Source organism: Hirundo rustica, chromosome 4 (assembly GCF_015227805.2).
Source record: "Hirundo rustica isolate bHirRus1 chromosome 4, bHirRus1.pri.v3, whole genome shotgun sequence".
Taxonomy (NCBI): Eukaryota; Metazoa; Chordata; class Aves; order Passeriformes; family Hirundinidae; genus Hirundo; species Hirundo rustica.
This window is the reverse complement of record NC_053453.1, coordinates 27,620,872-27,648,194: the sequence shown is the minus strand read 5'-3', so window position 1 is coordinate 27,648,194 and position 27,323 is coordinate 27,620,872. Positions and strand designations below refer to the sequence as shown.

Sequence of the window (27,323 nt, the reverse complement as noted above, 5' to 3'; positions counted from 1 at the left end):
TCTGCACTGCTGGGCTCCTCCTCAGTACAAGACAGTACTGGAGTCCAAAGGAATGCTATGAAGATAATTAAGAGGTTGAAGAATCTTTCTTACGAGGAAAGGGTGAGAGATCTGGAACTGTTCAGCCTAGAGAAAGTCTTGTTCTGTTTTATCAATCACATTATGCTTGCAATATGAAATACTTACTGTCTCATGCTAATGAGAGCTGTGGTGAAAATGAGGCCTTGCTGGCTACACTAGAAAAGTTCAGCACAGCAAAATAGTTCAGCTAACAATAAACTCTTTCAAATCTTGGCTTATCTTTGAAACTGAGACAATGATGGGCTTATAATGAAACAGCAACATTCTTGCAGTATTCAGGGTTACTATTGAGGCAGGATATTCTGAAGTTGCTATGCTATTTCATCTTTTGACAGTAATGGTCCAAAAATTTTTCCTTTGAAGATCACAGAATCAGAGAATGGCTGAGGTTGGAAGGGACCTCTGAAGGTCATCTAGAGGTTCAATCCCCCTGCTGAAGCAGGGCCACCTAGACCCAGCTGTAAAGGACCATGTCCAAATGATTTTTAAATATATCCAGGAATGGCAACACCACAATCTCCCTGTTCAACCTCATGCCCTTCTGGAAATACACCAACGAAACTAGGGTTTTTCTCCCATGTCAAATATTTTCTTCCTTTCTTAAAAAGATGCAATATTTTAAAAAAATCTGGATATTTTTGCATCTTTTAACAGAAATCATTACTTCAGGTAGAGGTAAATACAAGATAAATGTGAAGCAGTACAGACTTCAGTAAGGCTGCAGAGAATTTTAAACAATAAAACTCTGATTGGACTTTTGAGACCAAGTATTATACTATCACTACATCCCATTTCATCCCTTCCTCAGCCATTTTTAACTGTGAAGTCTGTGCTAGAGATTCTACTTTTGTGATTTCTTAAAATATATCTCCAAGCTAATTTGATACATAAATCCTTCTGTATTAAAGAATATATAGCACTGACTTCTTGTTTGCAACAGTGAATACAAGACATTCCTGCAGCAAGAAAGTATTCTTAGAAAAAAGAAAAGAAAGAAAAAAGAGATAACCTATTTTATCTTACAATAAAAAGTTTCCAAACAGGTCATATATACCTGTACACACCTAGAAACAGAAATTATAATTGATTCATGAATCCTTTGCCTTTTCATACTTCTTTGCATAGCAACAGAAACTGAAATATATTCTGGGTTCACTAATTTTGACAGTTCTGTTCCACAGACTATAAAAACTTCCATTTAAGACAGCATTTTGGTTTGGCAGTCTGAGAAACTGAATGCTAAGGCTTGTTACATCCTACAAATTAGCACAGTAAGGTGGGTCATATCTGGTCATGGTTTCTTCTGTCATGTTTTTGTCTTGCTCAGGCCTCACAAGTCATCAGACTCACAGAAGAAGATGCCTATATGGCCCACAACAGGCACATCCGCACATCGCCACGTGCATGTGTCCTGACTGTGCCAAGCTGTATGACAGGAAAGGGTTTAGGGCACTGGAGCCTGTCAGGGAATGTGCTACCACAGGACATATTCCCCAGCTTCAGTGCATTGTTGCTGCCATCTTTCTTCTCTGGTGTTGTCCTCTGGTGAAAACTTGAGGTAGATCCCTTGCCCGGAGAAAATGTATGCATCTAACAACTGGCCGTAGAAATCAGGATGACATTAAGATTCTCTTTGTGTTTTGCTCTAATTTTAAGTAGAAGTGGTACTTCCATTAGACTTTATTCAAATTTATTGCAAATTCCAGTGTCATCTTTCTAAATACAAACTTGCAAATCTGCTATTTGTGTGGAATATCTTGCCAGTGGACTGTTCAGAGGCTACAGTGTGTGTGAACAGGTACACTCTACCACTTCTATTAGAATTCTTGATCCTAAACTATTGTACAAAGGTCAGTCTATAGAAAATAGAGTTATGTTCTCACAGTTCCCCATTCTGCTATAGAACTTCCTGCAGTAATCAGATATTTACTTTGCTACTATACAGCAAAAGGTCATTTAGAACTAGCATTGTACGTTGAGGTAGTTGTTCAGCCACTTCAGCTTATGCTGCATTGGGCATGGTCTCAGGCAGTCATGATCAGACTCCTGCCAGCCCTGTCTTCTCCCCGTCAAGAGCCCAACAGAAAGGACTCTCCTACTTGCTTCAGTGTGGAATCACTATATGAGCATTGCTCGGATGTCAAAAGAAGGAGAGTAGGCTTGGCTTAAAGATCAGTAGGTCACAGCTGTCATCTATATATTTCAACAACCTTAATTATTAAAAATAATATTGTTTGCTACTTGTTTACAAGTACTTAAAGCAAACACGGGTGCATTGGCTTTTCCTACAGTCATTTGAAAACAGAGGAGCAATAACAGCACAGGCAAAGTCTCTGACAGTGGAAACAATTTGACAAGAACATTTGACAGGAAAAAATTGACCAAAAAAATTGACAAGAAAAAAGGCTTAACACTAGGTTATCCTCTTCATCTTAAATAAACAGAAAACACTGTTTAAAATTAAAAAATACAAAATGTACAGAACATTTCAGCTTCTTTTGCACTTTGATAATTTAGAATAAATAAAAGATTACTCTCATACACATTTCAGATGTAGCACATGCAAATGTCAGTAAAAATAGGAAAACTCTGTATTTTCATTGGCCTTACAAGTATTTCCTTCATAACCATCAGGAATATTTCCTGCATAGTCTGAACTTTCCTCCATAGTCTGAACTTAAAGACAAGTCTTTAATGTATATGACCTGTACATTAAATTTTACTATGAAAGAGAAAACCATTAAAATCCCCAGGAAAGGGTCTGAGGGTGGCAGCCAATGACAAGTCTACACTTTAACACTTGCAAAACAGCAAATCTTGTTCTTGTCTGTTTTAAAAATGGAATTGTGCATGACACACAGAAGCCAGTAATTTTCCTCTATGCAGCATTCATGAGGTTTTCCCCACAGAAGTGCACATGGTTGTGTGTGCATACTAAGAAAGAAGAACAACATTTGTGAAAGATTAACAGAAATTTCTTCAGTAATTCTTTGATATCACAAATTGGAATTTGAATATATGCCTACATTTCTACTTTTAAAAAGAGAGCTACATGTTTATTTAAAAAAAAAAGGAACTTATCAAAAATAAAATATCATAAATAGTAATATAATAACCAGCTCAAAGCATTAATAAACTTCATTGCATGACAAATTCTATTTTGTAGTATTCAATTTTTCCTGCATATTTTCTAAAAAATACACATTATCCTTCTGTAGTTCCATTTGAAAAGAATGAAAAATAAAATTTAGAGAGCAAGCAAGCATTTCTATAGGGTTTTACAAAAATCTTTTGCCTGGGAAACTCACTATGAAACCTCAGAGTAAAAGGTAATACCGTACTGCCACAGGACTATGCTAAAGAACTTGCTGTGGAATTCTCCGTAAATGAACTATACCCAAGGTATTATGAATACTTGCCCATCTATAACCCCAAAAGAATTGCAATTCAGGACATATAGAGAAATAAGTTATGCTGTAGGTGTTAAATAGCATTTTCATTGCTTTTCAAACCACTATTTCTTTATGCACATTGTTTTATCTTCAATCAGTTGAGTAGGGACTTGCTGGAGAAAACATTTCGACAATTAATCTTGTGTTTGTTTGGGCATAATTGCATGCCGTGAAACACTCACTGAACATAATTAGCTCCTTTTCACTACTAATCCAAAACTTTTTTGTATGAAAATACTGACTTGCCAGATGGTAAGAAACGTCACGCTATCTCACCAACTGGGAAATCTGAGTTCAAGTTCACAGGCCATGGAACAACAATGATGAAAGAATACAAGGAGCCCCAAGGGAAGACTGCCAGGTTATTCCTAAAATTGATATGATTCTTGCCTCTCTTATAGTAAGATTTTTAATGTAAGGAAGGCAATCGGGTAGGAGGCAAAAGCAAAGGCAGTAAAAGAAGAGATCAGTCTAACTGCATTCGGCTCACAGAGCTGGTCATTAGAAGATCATCACAGATTTCTTCTTATTAGGCTTTTTTCCTTTTCTCCATGCTTGCTTTCCTCCCTTTGCTTCTCCCCGTCCTCTGCCTGGTTAGCCTCTCTGCTGCTACTCTGGACAACAAAGAGAACACCGGCATGAAGAAGTGTTCACTTAAATGTACAGAAAACCAACCAAACACACACACACACACACACACACACACACACACACAAAGGAAAGATATAAAATTTCTGTTAAACTAGCAGAGCTCAACAGAAGAGAATAGATTGCACTGTGTTGCTCATTAACGGTGTTGCTCATTGTATTATGCTTTTTGAACAAAAAGAGAAGTCTGAGCCATTTCATTATGCATCCTTGTATGTTGCTGTCTGTTATTTGGTTTCATATTGTATTTCATTTTTATATTGGGTTTTATAATGGTTTGTTCTGTACCCCCCTGTTCTCCTGGAAAATGTAATATCCCGAAGATTGTCTCTGCCCTTCCCCCAGCCCATCTCCCCAGTCCCCTTCCTGGAATGTAATCCAACCCTGTTCCACTCCCACCGTATCCCTGACTGGGTGTTGGCTTGTCCCCGGTTTCAGCCCCTTCCCTGGATATAAGCCGAAGCCACATGTTATCCTCCCTCTGGGTTCGGGCACTCAGGCAGGGGAAAGGTTTGGGGCAGGGCCACAGAAGGAAGACTGAATAAAGCCCTGGTTTCACTCCCCGGATCAAATGGAGACCTCCCTCTGCCATTGACGGGGTCTTGCTCTCTCATGCTAAGGGAAAGGTTCTCGGCCACCTCCTGGCTTTTGGGACCCTGAGGAAACTCTCTAACTGCAGTTTGTCTCGAGCTAGCTGGGGCGAGAATGGAGCCAGGGAGCTCCGTGAGAGAGACAAGCCACACTTGCAGCTGAGGTTCTGTGCAGTGCTTAAGGGAACACAGCTCTAGCTGAAGTGGATGAGGGAAGAAGACCATAATCGAAAGTCAGTGTACTTGTCCTGCAAATTAAGATTCCTGATCTAAGCAGGACATTGACCTTAAGATGTCCTAACTGCATTCTGCAGCCAGAAATTATAAAATCTAAATCAGGAGGGCTGAGTCAGATTGAAACTTTCTCTGAAATCCTTCTACCATTTTTATATTTCTGTAAGTTGCATGTTACTTTTTAAGGCAGGTAGGTCTAAAACTGCTTCGTTAAGAAAGGTAAAAAGCTCCATGAGGGAACAGAGAGGCCAGGTGCTTCAAAAGGGCAAAAGAGCTGGAAGCTGAGGAAGGCAGCACCTGGCTGGGCTGTCATGGAGAGGATGCTCTGGCTCAGAAAGGGAGCTGGAAAACCCAGAGGTACAAAGACCAGCATAAGATCTATATATGTCTCTTCACTTCAACATCATTTTAATCACAGATGGGAACTAGCAACCATATTGTTCCAAGTCACTGCAAATCCTTTAAAACAATAGAAAAAGAGATCCCAAAGGGCTTGTTATCAATATGATCCAGAAACCAAAGTTCAGAAAAACATGCAGTACAATGAGCTGCAAAAATTCTCAACAGGAAGCCAGTGTGGCTCCTGGCCCAGGCTTAATTGTGGTGCTCCTTTAGAACTGATGAAGTTTGCACTGCAGTCTGCAGAAGCACCTTTGCGTCCTGGGCTACAGGGGCACTGCACACCACTAGAATGGAGGGGCACCTGTCACAAGCCTGGGCACAACTATGGCCTTGCTCTGTCTGTGAAGGGTTTATTACATTTGTGGTGTTATCATCAGAAGAACAATAGCAACAATACTACTAATGGAAATACAGATAAGGCCAATCTTCATTTTACCTACCTACGAAAACTCTGATAACCTTGCTAAAGAACAAAGTTTTGCTTACAAACAGTAATATTTCATCTGTTTTCCACACAGTCATACAATTTAACTCACTTCCACATTTAATCCTTTATCTTTTCCTATTATTTTATATTCTATCACTGATTTTTTTTTTTTCTCCAGCAAAAAGAATGTGGTGAAGAAGACTGTAAATTTTGCAGTAGCAGCAGCAAGTAAATTAAAACATGGAAGTTTTATGAATTAAATATGAAACTGGCTAATGCAATCAGTTCTGTACTATTTACATTATTTATTTTATTAAATTAATTTGACTGTAGCTCAGTTTCCAGGGTGGTAAGGTTTTAATATCAAAGACACAGTAGGACACCGTAAGAGAAATGGCTTTGGATCTGAACAGAGAGCATTAGGAATCTGGCAAAGGAGACTGCTTGGCGTTTGGTGATACACACATTTTGGAAATTTGGTATTTTGATAAGCAGGATGGTAGCTTACAGAATTGACATTTAATCTGTGAACACTGGGCTACAAGACTAACACCTAAAAGAAGAGAAGAAGCAATTCACACTTTCTCATGTCATGATTTAAGTCTTTCTGTGAACTAAGACATCACAGCAATGGTCATATAGCATTTCCATTTTGAAATTTCCTTTGATGTATTATCCCCAAGGGATACTGTAACAGATGGCTATTCAGCACACATGTAGTCCTCTAACCCATACGCCTTTATTCCCAGCTACACTTCAGAAACCAGTAAGGGAAAGTGTGAAAAAATGCTCTCAGTCCTACAGCAGCAAGGGCTGTAAAATTCTGCTCCTGAATACAACCCCCCTTTTCATTATTTTTAAAGCATTCTACCCAGTATATACTTACCGCTTTTTCAAGATGATCTTGCAAAAGGTATTTTTTTGTTCTTTGGAGACTGGCTCTTATAAAAAAGCTACTACTGACTGTCCCTCCAACTACCCATCTACCCTTCTCCCCCAACATAAACTTTTCAAAATGCATTAAATAGAAAATATTAGAATCCCATTTCCTGTTCAACAATTGCTGCTAATATATTGTTCATTTCTCTCATGAGAACTAGTGGGACTGTCACCGTATTTCTCCTTCCAAACAGGGAGGTCAGCTTCTTTAAACAATTTTCAAGGAACTGTAAACACAATAAAAGGTTTTTCAACTGCAAATAGACTATCACAGAAATATTTGAAAAAAATAGTCCACTGAGGGGAATGGAAATCTAAGAATAGATGACTACAAATTAGTATATTTTTAATGTGTAATACATATGAAAGGACTAATTTCTAAAGAATAAGAGTGGCCAAAGTAATCAGAGTATTTGGACACTCCCCAGAGGAATGTATCAATGATGTTAAGTTTTCTGGAATTATGGATAGTTATTTATGGATATTTGGATAAATTTATCCCTATATACATGCAAGTTTGCTTTTTTTATGATTGATTAAGCTGAAAGTTTCTTGAAGGGGACCATGATTTTCTCTATATTTTCACAGCACATAGTATAGCAATGACATTAATGGACGTTGCTCAGTCTCACAGAATTAAAAGTGGGTGGATAAAGAGAGAGCTGTAAGATGTTAGCAAAGCATCACACTAAAACTATTTCAGATTTTCTTGAAAATGTGACTTGAAAGCTGTCTGAAAAATCGCAGACAAACTGTTTTATTAAATGGCAGCATACTCCAGTGGGGTATGTTGCTAAAGGAGCCAAGGAGGTTTCTGTGGGATGGTTCCCTGGCTTCTGCTGCTGGGAACTTCAGCGAAATTTGTGTGGAGAATAGAGGATCTCTACCTTGTACAAACACTGCTATAAATAGAAACCACTGTATTTACTTTTACAATCCTTCATTTCTTATAAAGTCTTCTGTAACTGCTTGTTTGTGTATCATTTGTGCACTTTTATAATTCCTTTATAAAAAATAACAATAATTATTTGGCAAAAATAAACCACGTCCAAGATTAGAACTTCCCTTCAAAATAGCAGCTAAGACTCTAATCAAGGAGGAGTCTCTCAACTAACTACTGACAATACGGAAAATTATCAAACCTGAGATCAAAGGACAGCTGATCTTTTAAAAGGTCTGCCCTTCAAAGAGAAAAGGGGAATCTGTCAGCTACAACTGACAAGCACAGGCTGAAAAAAGCATCTGTGTACGGTAATGAAGAACACTTAAAAATTACTGAGAAATCCCAAGTTTTTGGCTGCTGTTGCACTAATAGTAAAAACAGACAACTTGTTACTAATGCTAGTTAAGAATTAGCTGCTTCTGCATTCTAACATTAATATCAAGCCCATGCCAAATGACAAAGAAGAACTAGGGGAATGAAAGTTGATTTTGAGTCTATGTCTCAGCAGGGAGCTCTGGGCACCTTCCAACCTACTATTTCAAGGCAAGTGTAAGATATGCAGAAGCCCATTCTTATGGCCATGGGGATATAGGCCTCAAGGAACTGCAACACTTCCACAGTGAATGATTGGGAGGCTGGGGGTACTCAAATTCCAGCTACTACTTCACGTCACAGCACAGCTGAAAGAGTGAAGAGTCATGACTAAAATCAGCTCTCAAACTGCTTTGTGGTTTATTGATTATAAAGAATTGAAGTGTGATCACTGCTTATAAAACATGGCAGAAGACATGAAGGAAATTTTTTTGATCCAAACTACACATTGATATTAGAATTTATGCCTAATATCTGTTTTATAATGTTTTATAATGCATAAAAGATGTGTAGAAGTTATAAAAGAAGGCATCAACTTATTTCTTTGTTTTGTATTTTTTGTTCCCTAATTAAGAAAAAAAAAATGGATGCCATTTTTGCAAGGCTGAGCACAAAGTAACATGCTTTGATTAGGCATCTGAACAGACAAGGCAAAATTCTTTTCAGAGAAACAAGAGCTCCCAAGGCAGAAATAAAAGCATAGCAGTACAGGGGGAGAAACAAAACCAAATAGTGGAGTTGCACAACTGTGAAAAGCAGCAATAGCTATAGCTCAGTGACATGCAGCAACAGCAGAGATGCTGCAGAGAGTTTTGCACTGAAAGTTGAGGAGCTCTGACTTGACAAAGGGAAAAAATACAGACAAGTGGACATCAAGAGTATTCCTTCTATATGACATAGGCTTTGGTTATTATTTTGTAAAACTTGATAAACCAAAGCAGTGTTTTAACCAGACTTGGGATATTTTTTCCTGACCTTTGACATTTGGTATTACAGAAAAGGTTAACCATGACTTAGACTGAAAACAATATTACCTGAATTAGTTCAGCTAAGTTTTACAAGTTCAGAGCCCTGAATAATCTAGGGAAATAGGTCTAGTACAAAAAAAAATTAACCTAACCTTAAAAGTGCATCACATTTCCTCTGACAGAAATAAATACTTTCTGAGAATAACTAGGAAAGTGCTAATCTAGAAAAGAATCTAGAATTTGCTTCTGTTAGTAAATTGTACTGAGTTTACTTGAAATGCAACAATGGCAATACAGTTTTGCAATTGTATGTGTCCGTAAATGTCTACTTTTGCAACGTTTAATGGGGATAGATCTTCCCTACTTAGCAGTAGTATAAGTAGTGCTGGAAAACCTCCTGCAGGTATGAACAACTTGTCAGTGGGAAGGCTGATGGTGCCATAGCGTTGGAATTCCTCTCGTCTGATGGGACCTGTGTAACCTATATTAGTCACTGAGTGTCCTGGATTCTTCTAGGCACTTTTGGAGGATTATTCATCCAGCCATCTGAAATCCCTGTTTTTCAAAGGGATTAATCACCTTCTGGAGGTGTCTTTGGTAAAAAAAATTATCATAGAACTTAGTGTGGCAGGCAAAGCAACACAGTGTAGCCAAAGCAGAAACATGTGACACCCATAAATTATAAAATATAAACCAAGATATAATTATTATGCTTTGTCTGCAAACCAAGAGTAATTCAACTAAAAAGTGTAACCAGCAGCAGTATGTCTTTGGTGGTTCTAATAATGTGTAGCCAGACACAGTGTCCATGCATTTCACATAAGCATGTCAGCAGCATGCCTACCAAAGGTGCAAACAGTGGGCATCAGATGTAGGAGATACCAAGGACAACCAAATTGAGAAATGTGGTCGAAACTAGTCCTCATTTACTGGAATAGAGTATTGTGCAATATCATCTGAATAAAGATCAAGATTGCAAATGGAATGGAATGGAATGGAATGGAATGGAATGGAATGGAATAGAATAGAATAGAATAGAATAGAATAGAATAGAATAGAATAGAATAGAATAGAATAGAATAGAATAGAATAGGAAGAATATTTCAGTTGGAAGGGACCTACAACAACCTTCTAGTCCTATTGCCTGACCACTTCAGGGCTGACCAAATGTTATTGAGAGGGTTCTAAAAATGTCTCTAAATACTGAAAGAGGTAAGCGCCAAATAGTATAAAAGTATCAAGCACAAGGAGGAAACATGGAGAAGGAAGAAAACCCCATTAAATAAGTATAAATGCTAACAGTTTTGTATACTTATTACTGATGGTTAATAACATGTAAAATGAACTTCATTAGCATGAAGTCTACTGCTAATGAATAAGTTTATTTACATTTTTGTTAAAAGTTTGAAGCTGCCATGATGTGTCAATCTTTAAAATATAGCATAACAATCTCCAATTCTCTGGAAAATAGCAACAAACATGCCTGTATTATTTGCCTGGATAAATCTGAAAAACATCTGGTGAATACACACAGTCCTAGATGAAATGTTTTTTCTATCAGAACATTCTAACTCTTTAGAGATAAAGAGATGAAAATTAACAATATTGCAGTAAAATTTAAAATGCTGTTATATTTCTTTTAAAAATTTTAGAGGATAAGCAAAAAGCTGAAGATATACCATTTTACATTCTTCTAAAATGTTGTGACTACTTATCTTCTAATAACAGATTTTTTGCAAAGCTTCTTAATTTTTTTACCAAGCAACATTGCCTCTCATTTTTATTCTGCTAGGAAGCGTACTTTATAATTCTAAACTAAATTTCAATAGAAAACATTTTCCAATATATGTAAATCCTGCATTATCATACTGTGCATTGTTAAATACTGTTTCAGTAGATCTTGCAAAACCACAGCACTGGCACCATAAATCTCTTTTATACTACTGAGATAAATAAATCTCTGGAGAAGGCAGAATATCCTTTTCTACTGCAGGAAATATGGAAGTGTATTAAACTTCTGAACTGAGATTTGGTTTGGAAAAATGCTAAGAGCCTACTTTCACTATCAGCTAAGATAAAGGTTTAGTATGAATCATGTGCACTTTAAACAGTACTGACAAGAACAATGTATTATTAAGCATTGAACGCTGCCATAGCAAATAATATTTATCTGACAAAATATAACAAGTGACTGACATTTTCTATATTAATGTCATGTTTCATCATTTTAGAAAACTTATTTTCTTTAATTGCTACAGAGTGCCCAAGGTGTTTGCAGCATTAGCAGATGTATGACACACATCCTCTGTTCATAACATCCCATAGACTGACTCACACTCAAGGAATCAAATGGAAATGATACAATAAAGAGGAAATTTAAAAATAGTATGAATATCTGTAGTGTGAAGTCATGATGTAAAGACAAAAAGTGATTATTCAGACAGAATTCAGTGGAATAAACAGAGCCATAGGCAGTATTTGAAAGTTATCCCACAGACCCCCCAAACTTCTAAAAGTCCATGGGGAATTCCTAATCCCAAGGTCTGAGAACTTCAATTTAAATTAGGAAGAATAAGAATTGTTTCTCAAGAGACAGACAACTGAGGTTGAGACTTTCTGTGCTTAAAGACATGAGACAAAAAACTGTCTGTACTTCCATTTCAGCAATGCATGAAGTTCACTGAAAACAAACAAACAAACAAACAAACAAACAAACAAAAAACCAACAACAACAAGTGAAAATAAGGAAGAGAAGGAAACAAACACAGGGGGGAAAAGTAAAAAGTGGGTTTAAGCTTTTTTATAAATGCAGGTCTTGAGAGTGGGTCTTACATTCAAAATTCATCTGACTTCAATAAATATCATGATCTTTGGAAGATTCATGAACTGAAAGAATCATATACGCAGCATATTACTGAAAACTAGACCTTTCATTAAGTGACATTTCAAAATTACAGACTTACATGCACATATTACCTTATACTTCCATTATTTTTAAAACCTTTTTGCACAACATTTTTTGAAACAGCATGTTTTGATTTTTTGGTTAGGCCTTCTCACACATTTTTAGTTTATCAATACTTCCTACTACAAAAATAGAACACACATGTTTCAGATGCTTGTCATGGGACATTCTATTAGCCTGCACTTGAAAGCAAACTCTGGGAATTTGACAAATGTATTAAAACAACCAAGAGTGAAATCATTACATATATAGATACCCATATATTTACTGCAATATTAGTGAAAAGTAAAGGTGCTAATTTAAGAGCTGTCAACTGTCAGCTCCACAAAAAGGTAGAGAATACACATTAGCAATGCCATGTCTATATAAAGTTTACGATCTCTAGAGCACACAGGAATTGCTACATTCAGTAATGAAATACAATTCAATATTTGCAATGCTTTGCTTCTTTGTCTTTTCTGTAGAGAAGCTAAAAGTACAATATGATGCTAGTTTTATATTTTTTATGATCTTGAAAGTTTTATATGAACTCAGTTCAGAGAACAGAGATTATTAAGCAAGAAAATATCTTCAGCATGAAACATCTTGCAATTATATAATACTTTACACTTTTTATATATGAGAAAAATATTTTAAAACATGCTATGCCTCTCAAATAGCTTTTTGATGGCTTTGTCAGTTTGCTTGTTTTCCTGCAGTGAAATCCCTTGCACTCATTTTTACCATCTTTCAACATACCTTCTTTCGTTATACTATCTGAAATGTCTGGCTTTGTGCTGTTACTAAATACACAGTCCTAAAGGGCTGCTGCAGCTTCCTACTCACACACTGCAGTAGCATTGAACTCCATCAGGATGTTCTTTCAAGTGCTTTGAAATGCCTTGAAATAGAGAAGGTATTATAGAAAAGCAAACTCTTTTCTATTTTATCCATGTAAACAGAAATCTATAGTGTCATCTGCTGTGAAATAACAAAGGCTGCTGCATGACAGATGAAATGCAATTGAGGAGACCCACCATGAGAGTAATCCTTTCAAATGCATCTAGGATTGTTCAGATGATCAAGAAAAAATGTGGCCGTGAGTATTCATACAGTTTATTTTTAAAAAAGTTAGGATCAGTAAAATATTAGACTAGATGCGATAGTACAGGGCCTCGAAAGACATTTTTGTACTTAATACCAAACAATTCTGCAAACCTTACCCCATTCTGTGACCAAGTGTGAAAAAGTATCTACTGACAGGACAAATTAGCAGTGAAAATACTACAAAAAGACATAATCAAACTTTAAAAAAAAAAAAAAAAAAAGGACAGCATTTTCCCTAAGAGGGCCTCTGTACACTTTATTCGGGTAGTCTAATAAAAGTTGTTACTTTTAGCAATTACTTTTCCTCTTTATATAACTGGATTAGCAATGCCATACTAAGTGCATTTCTGGTGAATTACCCAGAACCACAAGAGACTTTTCAGTTTATTGTTTCATGCTTCAAATTGTACCTATCTAGCAAATGTATTTGCAATTTACTGGCTATTTTCAATTTTAGCTTGGGATACACAGAGGCTGTGAATTATAACAAACAGAAACTACAAGCATTTTTCACATACACAACTGAGAAAAAGGTATTCCATTTATGGTATGCAGTCCTTTTTTTAATGTTAAAGAATGTTATGAGTTTTAGAATTAGCCCCAGGTACTGGGAGACGTTCCTCACTGGCAAACTACCTCTGACTGTGGTGGTTGGAAGGACAGGTTGGTTCTTACTATACAAATAGAAAGATTAGCTCTGCTATGTGTATTTAGCATTTACATGCCACAAAACAACATCAGAATAACAGAGGAAATCGTTAAATATGACACAGGAATAGGAATCTTTGGGTGCATGGTTGTAAGACAAAGATATAATCTCTTTCTCTGCAAACGTTGCCAGCACTGGACAGATGGAGCATGGCAGGAGCCAGAGGAGAGAGCTGTGTGCTCTCCCTTGCTGGGGACAGTCTGTGGCCATCAGCAGAAAATCCTGCTGGGGGATGAAATCCTGACATCACTGACCCTGGCAAAGCTCCCAGAGACAAGGTTTTTCCCAAGTTTTTAATACTTTAACATACTGTACAAACCAGACACAAGAAAAACCCATTCTAGCTTACAAAACGTTTGGGGATTTTTTACCTGACTGAGATAATAAAGCCATTGCAAATTTCGCAGACCTCAAGGAGGTATGTAATTATTTTTAAACGTGGAAAGTATTTTTATATTTATATAGAACAGAAAAATGAATGCAACGTTCTCTAAGATATTGCTTAATGTCATCACTATGCTGTCACTGAAAGCCCTGTTAATACTGGAGCCTAATTTAGACTTTTACTGAAATTTCAAAATGATGAAAAGATGACGTATCTTTTGTCCTATCCCAAATTCAATGAAAAAATTACATTACCCTTTGTTGCAGAGAAGACATGAAATCTAAAGCTACCTGTCTTAATGCTATGTAACGCATATCCTATGAAAAGTTTTAATTAGTCTCCAGAAAGCTGGCACCATTCCATTTCAAAGATATAAATTAAGTCTTTACTTCAAAACCTATAGAAGCATCTATTAATTTTTTTCATAGGAAACTTTGATAGATTTTGCCCCTTATGAATCTCATTTAAAAATGCATGCATTTAAATGCCAGTTGGGACTTTCTCTAGAGAGCTAAGAATAAAGGTTTTAAAGTGGATTCAGGAAGAAGAATAAAGTTAATGTTTTTATTCCCAAGGTAACTGAATCTTTTCCAGGTATTACTTCTATCTTCTACTATGTCTGCCTCTGGTAAACAGAACCTATTTCTCCTTAGATTTAAATTAGTTTAAATTAGTTTACTTTTCAGAAAAAGCCCCCAGGTATTCTGACAGGAAAAAAAGCCTCTGAAGAATAATCAAACCTTATTTTTATCCACTGTATCAATGCTTTGTTGAACCTAAAGGTGTTATACTATTACTACTTTTTGTTTCACTAGGCTTGGTTTCTGTAGCAAGACACTATCGCACAAGACCATAATGATGAATAAAACTAGCACATGTAGCAGCATATTATTAAGTCCCACAGAAAAAAAGGAATATAATTTGAAATAGAGATTATACTAATGTTGTTTACTAAGTTCATTTTACATATATATTTATCACTGAGTTGGAAGAATTTGTTCACTGGGGCTTTTTAGATTGTAAGTGTCCTAGTTTTTTTAATTTTGCATAATAAATCACATTGGATTCTCAGTAGATCAATCATTCACTTTAAATCTTGGATTCTCTAAAAATAGTATGTCTGCTCTGACCTCACATCTTTTGACCAAAAAAAGAAAAACTTCAGATTTGAAATACTAGAAAAAGTTGCAGTTCTTTCTGAGCTTACAAACATGAGATACCTGGAGGGAAGATTACTCAAAGAATATTTGCACTTTTTTAAACAATTACTTTATAATGTATCATCTGTCTAGCCTAGCTCCACTTTTCAGCCTCTGTAGAACTTATCACACGAAAAGATACAAACTTTTATTTTAAAATTTATTTTATTTTTTATTTATTTTAATTTATAATATTTTCTTTTTTTCCCTTTTGTTTTCAACATGTTTGTGCAAGTATCATTGAATAAGTGTGTGTTCTCTTTTCCTGTATAACCCTGGGAATATAGAAGATTTCTTCAGTGTACCAAGAAACACAGATTTATGCTAGTAGGATAAAAGCTAACTGTAGAGGTTAAGTTTGGTTTCACAGGATTTGCCTCTCAGGGTATAATTTCAAAGGCCCAGGGTGGTGTTGGGGCCACAGTTCTTTTTGATGGATAAACCCCTAACAACTTGAGACATAGTAACAGAGGGAAAACTAAGGTTACAACGCTGTTCTACTTCAGGTAGTGTGAGATTCACTGAAAAAAATTTGCAAGTCAGGGAGAATGTGAAAGCTCAGCTGGCACATTTTTTTTCCTCTCTGTGAAGTCTGCAGCTTTTTTTATATATAAGCAATCTATTTGAATGTAATGAAGTACCAAGGTTTCACACACTTAAAGACAAGTGATAAATTGAAATGACATGGCTCTGTTGCTAGTTTACTGCTGAAGTAATCCAAATACCTTTTTAGTTTTTGTTACTGTCAAATTAATTTGTGTAAAATGTGCCAGGAGAGAACTCTAAAAGCAAACCAGGGAAGATAGATATCCCATTATAATCTTCTGTTTTAGTGCAAGACTTACATCAGGCTGCAGTACTTCCTGAAACTTCAAACTAAAACATAGATGTAAAATAAGCCTTCCATACAAACCACAATGCATGCAAATGCACATATAAATGATCAAGAGAGTACATTTATTATATTATTTTTTAAGAATATAGTTCAAACATGAGATGAAAGCTACAAGAGAAATACAAGATTTTCTTCTACTGTTATGTGAGTTGCATCTTTTTCTATGCCCATTGCAAAGTACACAGTTTTGAACAAATTTGGAAGGGAAGAGTGAATAAGGGAAGAGATATGAGGTTTTAGATATGAACTTAGTTTCTAACTTATGTACTAAAATCCCTTTCTTGAACAAATTTTCATTGTAAAAACATTTTACATCCTGTTTTACACCGGAATGTACAAAACTAATGGGGCTGGTAGCGCACTCAGCAGTGTAAGGAAACGATTTTAAACAAATGCATTTACCATTGCTGCTTCTTGAAATGAGATGCTGTGACAACAGAAAAGTACTTATGGAATATCTACAGGAAAACTCTCTCAGAGAATCAAATGGCAGGAAGATGTCAGAGAGTTCTGTATGGGATCCAAAATGACTAAAGGGCATTTCTTCCTAACTCACATCATTAAGTGTAAACATGAAGACTTTAGTCCTCGTTAGCATTTTTTGTCTTGTTCAATCTAAATATTTTTCATTTAAAAGCTAATTGCTTTGTAATGCTATCAAACTCTTTAATTGAAAATACAATGGTTTATTTGAAAATTGATGTGAACAAAAATTCACTCTGCTATTACAAACATTTCAATAACTATGAAAATTAGATTTAGTCTCTACATGGCTCCACTCACTAAGTATAATCAGATCTTATATTAACTAAGGAATGTTTTGAATTGTGACCTTATGCCTTCATTGATGTATGCAGAATTCTGAGGGCCTCTAAAATTCCTCTGACAGTACATAGGACTTAACAACATATTTGAGTACAGATATCATGAATATGAAACACTTTCTTAAGTCCTGTATTACAGGACTTACTGAAAAAAAATACACACCTGAGAGAAAACTATATTGAGCTTGTCAAAGGGGAATGTTGTACCTCTTCACAGCTTGAGGATACAGAGAACATTGCAGTGGCAATATCAGAACTTTTGGGGGAGTATGCTTAATTTCACTCCAAGGTGCATGTTCATTTTTACTATTCAGTCTGGAAGACTCAAACAGATATTTCTGACTTATCCTATGTGCAGAAACCTGCATTAGCAGCATTTTGAAGAACAAATTTCAATTAGTGTCTCATGGTTGTGACAGAATTATAAGGGTCTTGAAAAAAAAAGGATCCTGGAATGACTGTGCCTAATTGCTAAAATCATGAAAAACATCATCTGGTGTGCTCTGTCTACCTGCCAAAGCCTGTGAAATGTGAAGGTGATCATTACATTAGGTGGAGCTGTAACCTGCCAAGGAGCAGTCATGGAGAATTTTGTAGGTAGTCACTTCTTCTGATCCCTCTTCTTTTTCAGTGTATTACATCTTGTTTTGGTCATAGGCTTCCCCAGGCTTTCATTAGAGGTAGTGTGTATATGGCCAAAATTCAGTGTTGGATACCAGTTTCACATCTGTTACAGAGTAGTCCAGAGTCTGTTATTTTGGCATCTAAATGATACAAATCCTGTTTTTTTAATAAGTTGCAAATTAAACCTGAATTTTAATTTGTGTAATATATAAATATGTGAATATGATTTGGCATAATACAGAATTGAAAACACTAAACTGCTGAAATTATAGTACTTTTAAACTTTCTGTTATTTCTTGTGTTCATTTTTAGTGGAAGAAAGATGAGCTTTTGGCTTTAAAATTTCTGACTGAATAAACTACAAAAAGCTGAGTCCTGCTAAGGGGATCCAAAAGAAAAATTGGGAAGGTTTGTAGCTCGTTGCTTTCCTTATCTTGGTTGTGTACCAAGTCAAAGCTATATTCTACAAATAATAACTCTGGCAGCATTGACTAAAGGTTTTAATCAGCTCTAACCCCTTGGCTTAAGTACCCCTTCATATACATTAATCCAATGGCTGTAAAGCAGTCATTGTGGGGACCAGTTACTATACTCTTCAGAAACAACATGGCGTGACTCTTCCAGAAAATACCTGATAATTCATTTTGCCATCCTAGAATACTGAAAGATTTTTTTTCTTATTAATTTGACTGATGCTGCACAGATTTTTGTTACTAAAATTGTATGACTTCCACCAGAAGTGGAAGTGCTACTTTGCAAAATTGTAGATTTGTCTTTTCTTTTTTCGTCATTCTTTCCAATTATTGAACAGTTATTTATCAATGATCCATGATTTAGAGTGCAATGCATGTATTGCATGGAAGGACACACAGCATTGGCATGAGCTCTAATACATACCTATGTCAGAACAGCATTCCTTAAAATTATATTGGGATAAATTGCCTGGGGTAAAAGTGAAATTTTGCAATTAGAAAATGTGATATTGAGTAACAGATCTTGCAGCTTGCAGGCATTGTTATCAAGGTTTACAATGAAGAGTTTACATGGGACTTGTCCTCGTGACCACAGAGGGCTGATTATCACATGATAGGTTTCTGTTTTTCATCAAATGCAATTAAACGCATTTTCAATAATTCCATCAGGATGTAAGTTATAGCTACATAAATGGTGCATATGTGAAAAAGGAAGCTCTACGTATTAACCACAGAGGAACTACCATGGAGTTATTGCTACTTCATGCTGCTTCTAATATCAGTTTTCCTATTATACACAACTCTTTTCTAAATCTCCAGACTGACAAGAGAAGAACTAAAACGGTGCTGGTTCCTGAATCTGACACTGAGTTGCAGGAGCTCTTAATGAAAACCTACATAAAATTTCAAACCCTAATAGATGCTAATCTGCAGTGCCCAAATCCTCAGAGGAAGTACATTTAAAGAACAATAGCCAACTTTAATTAAGTAACATTATCTCAAATAGCAATCAAGGGAAGAGGAATATATTTTATGATTTGTTTTGCGAACGTATTTGCTACTCTGTTAGTAGGCATTATTCCTCTCACCAAATGTAACATTCTATGGGAATTTCCTCTGAAGAATTATTTTTACTTATTGAAATACTTATTAAATCTTTCAAGATAAGAGACAGAGAAAGGACACAACATAAACAAGAGAAGTAGTCTGAATCATGCAGGCCCTTGACTTTATTAAGAAGATCCTATTGACATAAAATATATAAAAACAAATGTTTGCAAGATCAGGACCTAGTCTAAATCAGATTTAGCTCACATTTGATACTGTTGTTTGCTCCATAACATCCCTATAAAATTTGAAGTACTGCTTTAAAAAACAAAGTTCGCTGCTAATATTTGAGGAAATTTTTTCTTCTCCACTCAGGCTGGACTTTAAACATGGCCAGGTTAGGAAAATTTATGATATCTAGTGTAGTTTCAAAACTATTCATTTTAGAACAGCAGAAATAGAAATAAGAAATAATAAGAAATAATAAGAAATAATAAGAAATAATAAGAAATAATAAGAAATAATAGGAAACCTTTCTTTGCAATCTAAATTGCAATTTGATGCCCTTGATAATCCTCTGAGAGACTGCAGCAACAGAACAGTAAATTTACTTTTTTCTCTCTCTTGATAATTGTGATTTCATCACACATAACTTTTAACACTTTTGTCACACATAACTTTTGTCAGTTTATTGTTCTATATTCTAAATAAAGAGTTTACTGACAAAATGAAACTCATTTTCCTATATGCACAGTCATATAGGTAGGAAGGGACATCTGGAGATTACCTTGTCTGACCTCCTACATGGGAGTACTCTGCCAATTCAGGTTGCTCAGGGCTCTCCAGGCACTTTTTTACTATCTCCAAAAATGGAGATCTTCCTAACTCTTTCAATACCCAATGCATGACTTTGCCATAATGAAAAAACCCAAATACCTTAATGCCTGTTCAGAACTTCTGGTGCTGTGCCTGTTGTCTCTTGTCCCACACCTGTGTCCCAGAGGAGTCTGGCCCTGTGCAGTAGCTGTGCACAGCTGTGAGCCCTCCTTACAGCCTTCCCCACGCAAGGATGAGCAAACCCTGTTCTTGAACCCATACATGGTGTGCTACAGGTCTGTCACAGGGACCTTTCACACGACATATTTACCAACTCTTCTGCAGGGAATCCCCAAAGCACACTACCCTGACTGCTCAAGCACCAAGTGGATGGAAAATATCACTTCCCTCAAATAATTCATACAAGTACTGGTATACTATTCAACGTTTCAATAGTTTTGCTTCCAAATGAAATAAACATAAACTTGTAAATAAACACATACACATTGGTTTGCACATTCATTGCCATACAAATACATATTTTTAACCTTCCGATATGATGTGCAATCATGTAAACAAGGCTAGAGTAAAATAGTCTTATTTTAGGATTGGGCCCTTTAATGACATGAGTACTTATTACACCAAAGCATGTATCTTATCCAGAAATGGAATCATGTAAATAAAAATTTCCTACAATTCTTAAAACTAAAATTTAGAACATTTTTTTAGTAATCACCATCTGAGCTTTGACAATAATCCATATCCAAGGAGGTAAAAATATAAAGAAATTAATACATTAAGTGCTTTTATAAAAATTATGTCCTGGTAAGCCTTAATATGAATGCCAGCATGAATCAAAATTCTCTACACAGTTAAACAATACAGAAGTCAGCAAAGATTCCTTTGTGCCTCATATGCATTAAAACAAGTAATTTTTTCTATTCTGTTTAGACAATATAATGTAATGAATCCTGCAGAGAGATTATCAAATATAAAGGTATTTCAAGCAGTAACTTGAGAGAAATATAATTGTAAGGAAACTGACGAAGGAGTATGCAGGGTTTCACAAATGGTTATATTTGAATGCAGAGCTGTTCAAATTAGATAATTAAAAATGATGGCATGATTCTGACAGGTATCTGATCCCCTCTAATATTTCATTAAATAGGTCCACCACTATTTCAAAATTTTTCCTAGTTAAATTAAATATAAGTGATGTCAAATCCAGCTGTATGTGGCTCAGACTACCATTCTTTCCAATATGGTTGAAAAATTCTTTAAAAGTTCTTGCATTCAAAAATACTTGATATTTGTATTAATAATTCATTGTGTTTGAATTTGTGACATAAATCCTGTTCCATAAGCAGAATGACTGAAGCTTTATCAATGCTAAATAAATTACATTTACAAGTAATAGGGAAAATTAGCTAGACTGCATAAAGTAAAATTTGACATAACTAAGACAAAAAGCAAAATTTCCATTGCTAAAAATAGAGTAACCTTAACTGAGAGCTTTTAGTCACGTGAAAATGGCCATATGCATTGGTTTAAATTAGAATCAAACTAAATATTTTACTTTTCAAAATAATTAGGACAGCTATAGGGCGCATTTTATTCCCTATAGTGCAAATTCAGTTAGCCATGATAATTTAATGAACAGTCAGGCCACATAATCTTATTAGCAAGGCTCCTCTTCAGCAGCTCCTGGAGTGAATTGTCATTCCTCACAGAAAAGCCACCATCCCAGTTTGCATCCCACATGTCTCTCAAAAGTAGTATTCTCTCAAAAGGACAAGCATATTTACCCTTCAAGCTTTATTTATCATCAGTCATAACACCTAATATCCTATCTATTTTATTCACCATAGATTTTTACAAGTTCAAGCTGGGCATCCATGCTATTTACTACCAGTAACTTCATGCTCCATATGCAGTCTTTTTTCTGATTGTAAACAGTTTCACTGATTTCATTTTTACCAGTAGCCAGAGACAAATAATATGGAATGGCATTGATTGTATATTTGCATTACACATCCTGTTTAAACACAGGCTTCCTTTCTTCTTAATACCCAAGAGAGAACTAGAAGTGTCACTGACCCCATAAAAGTCATGCCACTCTCCAAGGCTACATTTATACAGCAGAGTGAAGGTGCACTGCTGGCAGTGGTAGCAAAAAGATACCAAAAGAATCTGCAACATCTGCCAGCAAGTTGATGCAGACAAGTCTCCAGTAGGTCATTCCCAGCCTTCACTGACTACTTTGTCATCACTCTTCTCACCTACATTAACTTTATGAGTGTAAGCACACAGAAGTGTTTTCTTGTTAAAATCACACTTGTGTATTGCCACCCTTGACTATCTCTTCTTGACTGTTCTAAACTAAGAAAAAAAGGGTTTGGTACTCTGCCGTTGACATATTTGTCTTAAGACTCTTTGAATGGCAGTTTGGAGTATGGGGGGCACAAATGGGGTCAGCAGGTATTTCAAGACCCGGCAGAGCTCTCTGTGGGAAGTGCGCCCTGGCTATGTGCCTTATTGTGCAATTTAATGCAGTGATGCTCAGTGCACTGCTGTGAGCTGTTAAATGCTTCCCACCTCTTGTCTTTGAGGTTGCTCCATTTCAGGGAGATATGTAATCCTTGCACTAGTTTATAGCTCACATATGAAAGTTTCACCAGATGGCAAGATCATCACCAAGATGATGTACACTTTTAGGACATGTGGCATTCTTTGTTTGCTGCTTTGTAAGTAATTCAAAACAGCAGAAAGAGATCTGCTTCCTCCTTCAGCTGTCCACTGAACCTCCCTCAGAAGAAGACAGAGCAAATGAAGCAGAGATACTCTCACAAGCTGCAGACCTCTCTGTTAATATATTTCCTTGACCAGCACTAACCTCCGCACTCCACTAGAAGTGTCATATTTCAGTTCAACTTACTGTCTAATATAATTTTCTTATTTTCTGCTTTCAACTACTTGTATTCATTAATAGTAGTTACAGAGAGAAATATTAGAGCAGCCTTAAAAAATAATAATAAGAGGCTACATTCTACTCCTGTTAGCATTTGAATTTGCCCATTGAGGGTTAACAGTTAAACCATTCTTGTCTTATAGCTGAAAGGGATGATGGTTGCCTCTGAAAATCAAATTGTAATAATTAATAAATCCAGGATATTCTGTTCAATGTCATCCTAGTTTACAGTTTCTTAACCACAGTCTACAGGTTTGTGCTGTTAAATGAAAATGCAGTTAAACAGATAAAAATGGGTTTTTAAAATATTTTATTCCATGAATTTACAGTACAGAATAGGCAATCATAAAAATCGGCCTCTACAGTGATGATGACTAAAAGCAATTATCTCATTTGAAGCTTATGAATGTAAAAATTCTGTCAAACAAAAAATCTAGGCTCAGTTTCAACAAGATTTAGTTTTGAAAATAAACACATTAAAGATAGATATATATTTTAGGAAAAGAGTTAGGATAGGGACTTGGATGGGCCAAAAGAGATGTTTTTGACAAGGTATTCAGACTACCTGTGTCAGAAGTTTCCCAGAAGATAAGGAGGATAATAGTTTTTTTCCCCTTACACTGGATTGTGAAGCTTAACTCATAAAGAACTTTATCCAAAGCCATTAAAGCCAATAGAAATCTCTCATTGACTTTAATGAGGTTTTGTTCAGGTCTTTTACATGACAGCTGAAAGACTGCCATTGGTTGCAAGCCCTAATTTTATAAAGTCCTTTCATATACCTAGCTTGGAGGTATTTGGAAACATATAAATGTATAAATAAGAGCCTTATAAGATAAAATTTACCTGTTTTACTTTGTAAAATTATGAGAGAGTTTCTCACAGCACATGCATACATCCAGGAATATATCAGCTATTCCGTGCACTTATTAACTGTTTCTTAGATACCATCACATATTGGTTGGATAACCATCTCTGCACTGCTGGATGCCAGCTCTAAACATTTAATCTAAACCAAGTACAGTTTATAATGAATTTTCCCTTGATTTAACCAGAATATTGGACACAGAATGTAAATTGTCACTTTGCTTTTATGCTGATATTATCCTGACTACGCAAGCAATGACAATACCTAATCTGACATAAAGTTAACCCTTTAAAAATTTTAAGAAATTTGAAGTCTAATACTTCATCAATTCTTTATAACTTCTGCATTTCTGATCTAAGAAAGCAGAAGCATTGCCAGGAACATTACTTTTATATTTCCTATGCTGTTGAACTACAACCCATAGTAAAAAGGTCCATCAAATAGGAAAATTACCAGAACTCAAAACAAAAAGAAGAAACTTCAAAAAGTGATATCTTAATCATACAAGGTATTCGTTATCATATTTCTGTACTATGCTAATATTATAAAAGCTTGACTTCACTCAGAATTTAGAAAGAGCCAACAGTCAATTTAACAGAAATCCCTATCCCAGTCCAGGTAACTGAAAAAACCCCACCAATATGTAGTTTTTTACCCCTTAAATAATAGTAAAAATATGCAAGTTCTCTAGACGTTTATTGGCTTCTATTCCAAACAGCTATTTTCACTGTTATGAATGGCTGACAGATTTCCAAACCTGAAACACATCAGTATTAAAGCACCGGTATTATGTGTCACCTGTTATTCAGTATTACACCAAGCATTTTTTTAAAGGACAATGTACAATAGCCATGAAAATTTAGTCCCATATTTTGGAAAGGTAATTAATATTTAAGTTTTGATCATATGCATAGTTAATAGAATTTCTAATTCAGCACTAACCATAGATAACCTGTTATAGATAAGCATGTTATTTTTGCAATATCAGTTAAGGTATTAATTTCATTCAAAGACACAATTAAGCAGAAATGAAATAGTAAACCTTTAAAAATCTTAGTTTAAACATTTTCATTTTATTTACACGCTTCAGGAAAATATGTGTCTATTCTTTAAAAATCCAATTTTAGTCCTACCAGACCATGCAATAACAAGATATTATTTATTTTATAACATTATTATGAACTACATAAACATAATTTTAATCAGGCCACGTTTTACAGTTTAGAAATTCATCTCTCCAAAGGTACATCTAATTTAGAACTTGATTGGTACCAGGGTTTTTGCTTTATCAACCTAACCCATTAGGCCATTACACATATTGTTATTCTCCAAGAGAAAAAATTATTCTAACATCTGTTCTCAATCTGGTTTTCCATAATTTCCTTTTATGCCCCATGTAACTCATTAAGTTCATCTAGAAAACATTACTGAGCCTACCTGCACTACAGATGTCTTTCTACTATACGATCATATGAAAACAGAAGAAATGTTAGCCTAAAACACAGTCCACTTAAACCCCCCACTATTTCTACTGCATCTTTTAATCAAAGAAAACGTCATTTTGAAAGTCAGAATTGTGACACATATAATGTTTAACTAATGTCTGAAGTGACCTATATCCTGACAAAGTGAGAAAAACATTTCCATGTCTTAACACTGCTGCAGTCTTATGAGAGAATTTTTTTTTTTTTCAAAAAGTACATATCTTCTGAATGGCTTGAAGGAGGGGTTTTAATATTTTAATTCACTTGTGCAAATAATCTCCAGAGTACAGAAGAGCAGAAGAAAATGTCCCAGTAACCTAAACTCTTACATGTGTACGATGAAAAGAACCTGGAGTGCAGTGTGTGCTTCTAAATGCACTTCCCATTTTCTTCTACAGACAAAAATTTCTATATTTTATTTTTCTGAAGCTAGTTTCAAACCCTGTCTCTTCTGTCCCTTTTAATTGCATTCGGCAATTGCTGTTCTAATTTAATTTGAGAGAAAAATACCTATTACAGCTGACTTTCCCATAATGTATTCATTAAAGCAATAGAAAGATCACTCTTCCTGCAGAAAAATAAGGAATTCACTGTCAAAACCTGTCCTGCTATCTCTCATAAGTGCCATTGCTGCAAGAAAAGTGACATACTATCTGATGTTAGCTAATAACTGATGATTAATGAGAGGTCAAAGCCTAGTGAAGGGGATTTACTAATATTTATAAACATCAGTGAATTGAGAAAAAAATCTGAGGGTATTTATATTTACCCAAACATTCTCTCTTGCATGAAAGCTGCATGGTGCCTACCTTGAGGATTTTACCTTGTATGAATTTATGTGTGAGCTGCTGTAAATCTGAAACCAATGTCCAACTGCTAAAGGTTCTTTATGCTCTGAGACTACATTGGCAGTATATTTGTAAGTGAAAAGATTAGTGGCTTTATGACTAAAATTTATGTTGGGAACAGAGATTGACAGACAAAAACTTACTAAGGGAGGAAAGAGATACCTGCACAGGATAGACAATTAATTCTGCAGGAAAGAACCTCTGAAACTAGATGTTAGAAATCTTAGAAAATAGTAGAAGGAAAATAATAATGAAAAACAGCAAGATATATGAGCAAAAAAAGGGAGACAAACTAAAATAAAGCATCACCATTACATACACCAAATCAGACAGTAGGCCTATTTTGTGTTACTTCCTGAGAACAAATTATTTCAATTTAATAATTGGACTAAACTTCAAGAAGTCAAACAAACTCATAAGGTCATTAATTCAATTAGTCAGTGGGATTACTTCTGTATGAAATAGACGTGAAATACATAAGGGTAGGAAAATACAATCTTGACAACTTTCCTGTTACAGACAGTGGGTTTTTAAGTAACATTAGAGGTATATTCTCTCTTAAAAAGAGAAAAAAATCCTGCATGTGGAATAGGGCTAAATGGGTTTGTATTTCCACAGCAGGATATGCAGTTTATGCAACTCTTTCCTGCATGCTAGATTAAGTTAAAGCAAAAATAAGAATCTATAAGTGTAACAAAGAAGTGTTACAAAGCCAAAACCAAATGCAAACTAGAATTCAGAGAAAGAATTTACTGTCCTCCTGATGAAAAGATGCACACTTTTGCCCATCAAAAACCAGATTTTTCAGGTTACATTTTCTTTTCATTCAACATGCAAAGAAAATTTAAATAGTTTCTTTGTGAACAGTTTTGAAATATCTCTGCTATTGTCCACTGACCAATTCACCAGTTAACACTTGTTAAGCATGGTTACAGTTTCCCAATTCTTTATCCCAGCACTAGCGCTAAAGCAAGACAAAGCTCCCAGTAGGGAATCATTCCAAATTGTGTCAGCTGGCAAAACCTCCTCAGGGAGCATCTGTCAGCTACAGGGAGCTGGCTCACCCTCTGGCTACA

At 35.5% G+C, this 27,323-nt stretch overlaps 1 protein-coding gene across 1 annotated transcript in view; it reads right to left on the bottom strand.

Annotated features, from left to right (window-relative positions):
- IMMP2L (inner mitochondrial membrane peptidase subunit 2) overlaps nt 1-27,323 on the bottom strand; it is a 423,567-nt gene that overhangs the window by 71,935 nt on the left and 324,309 nt on the right. The gene's annotated exons all lie outside the window — the stretch shown is intronic.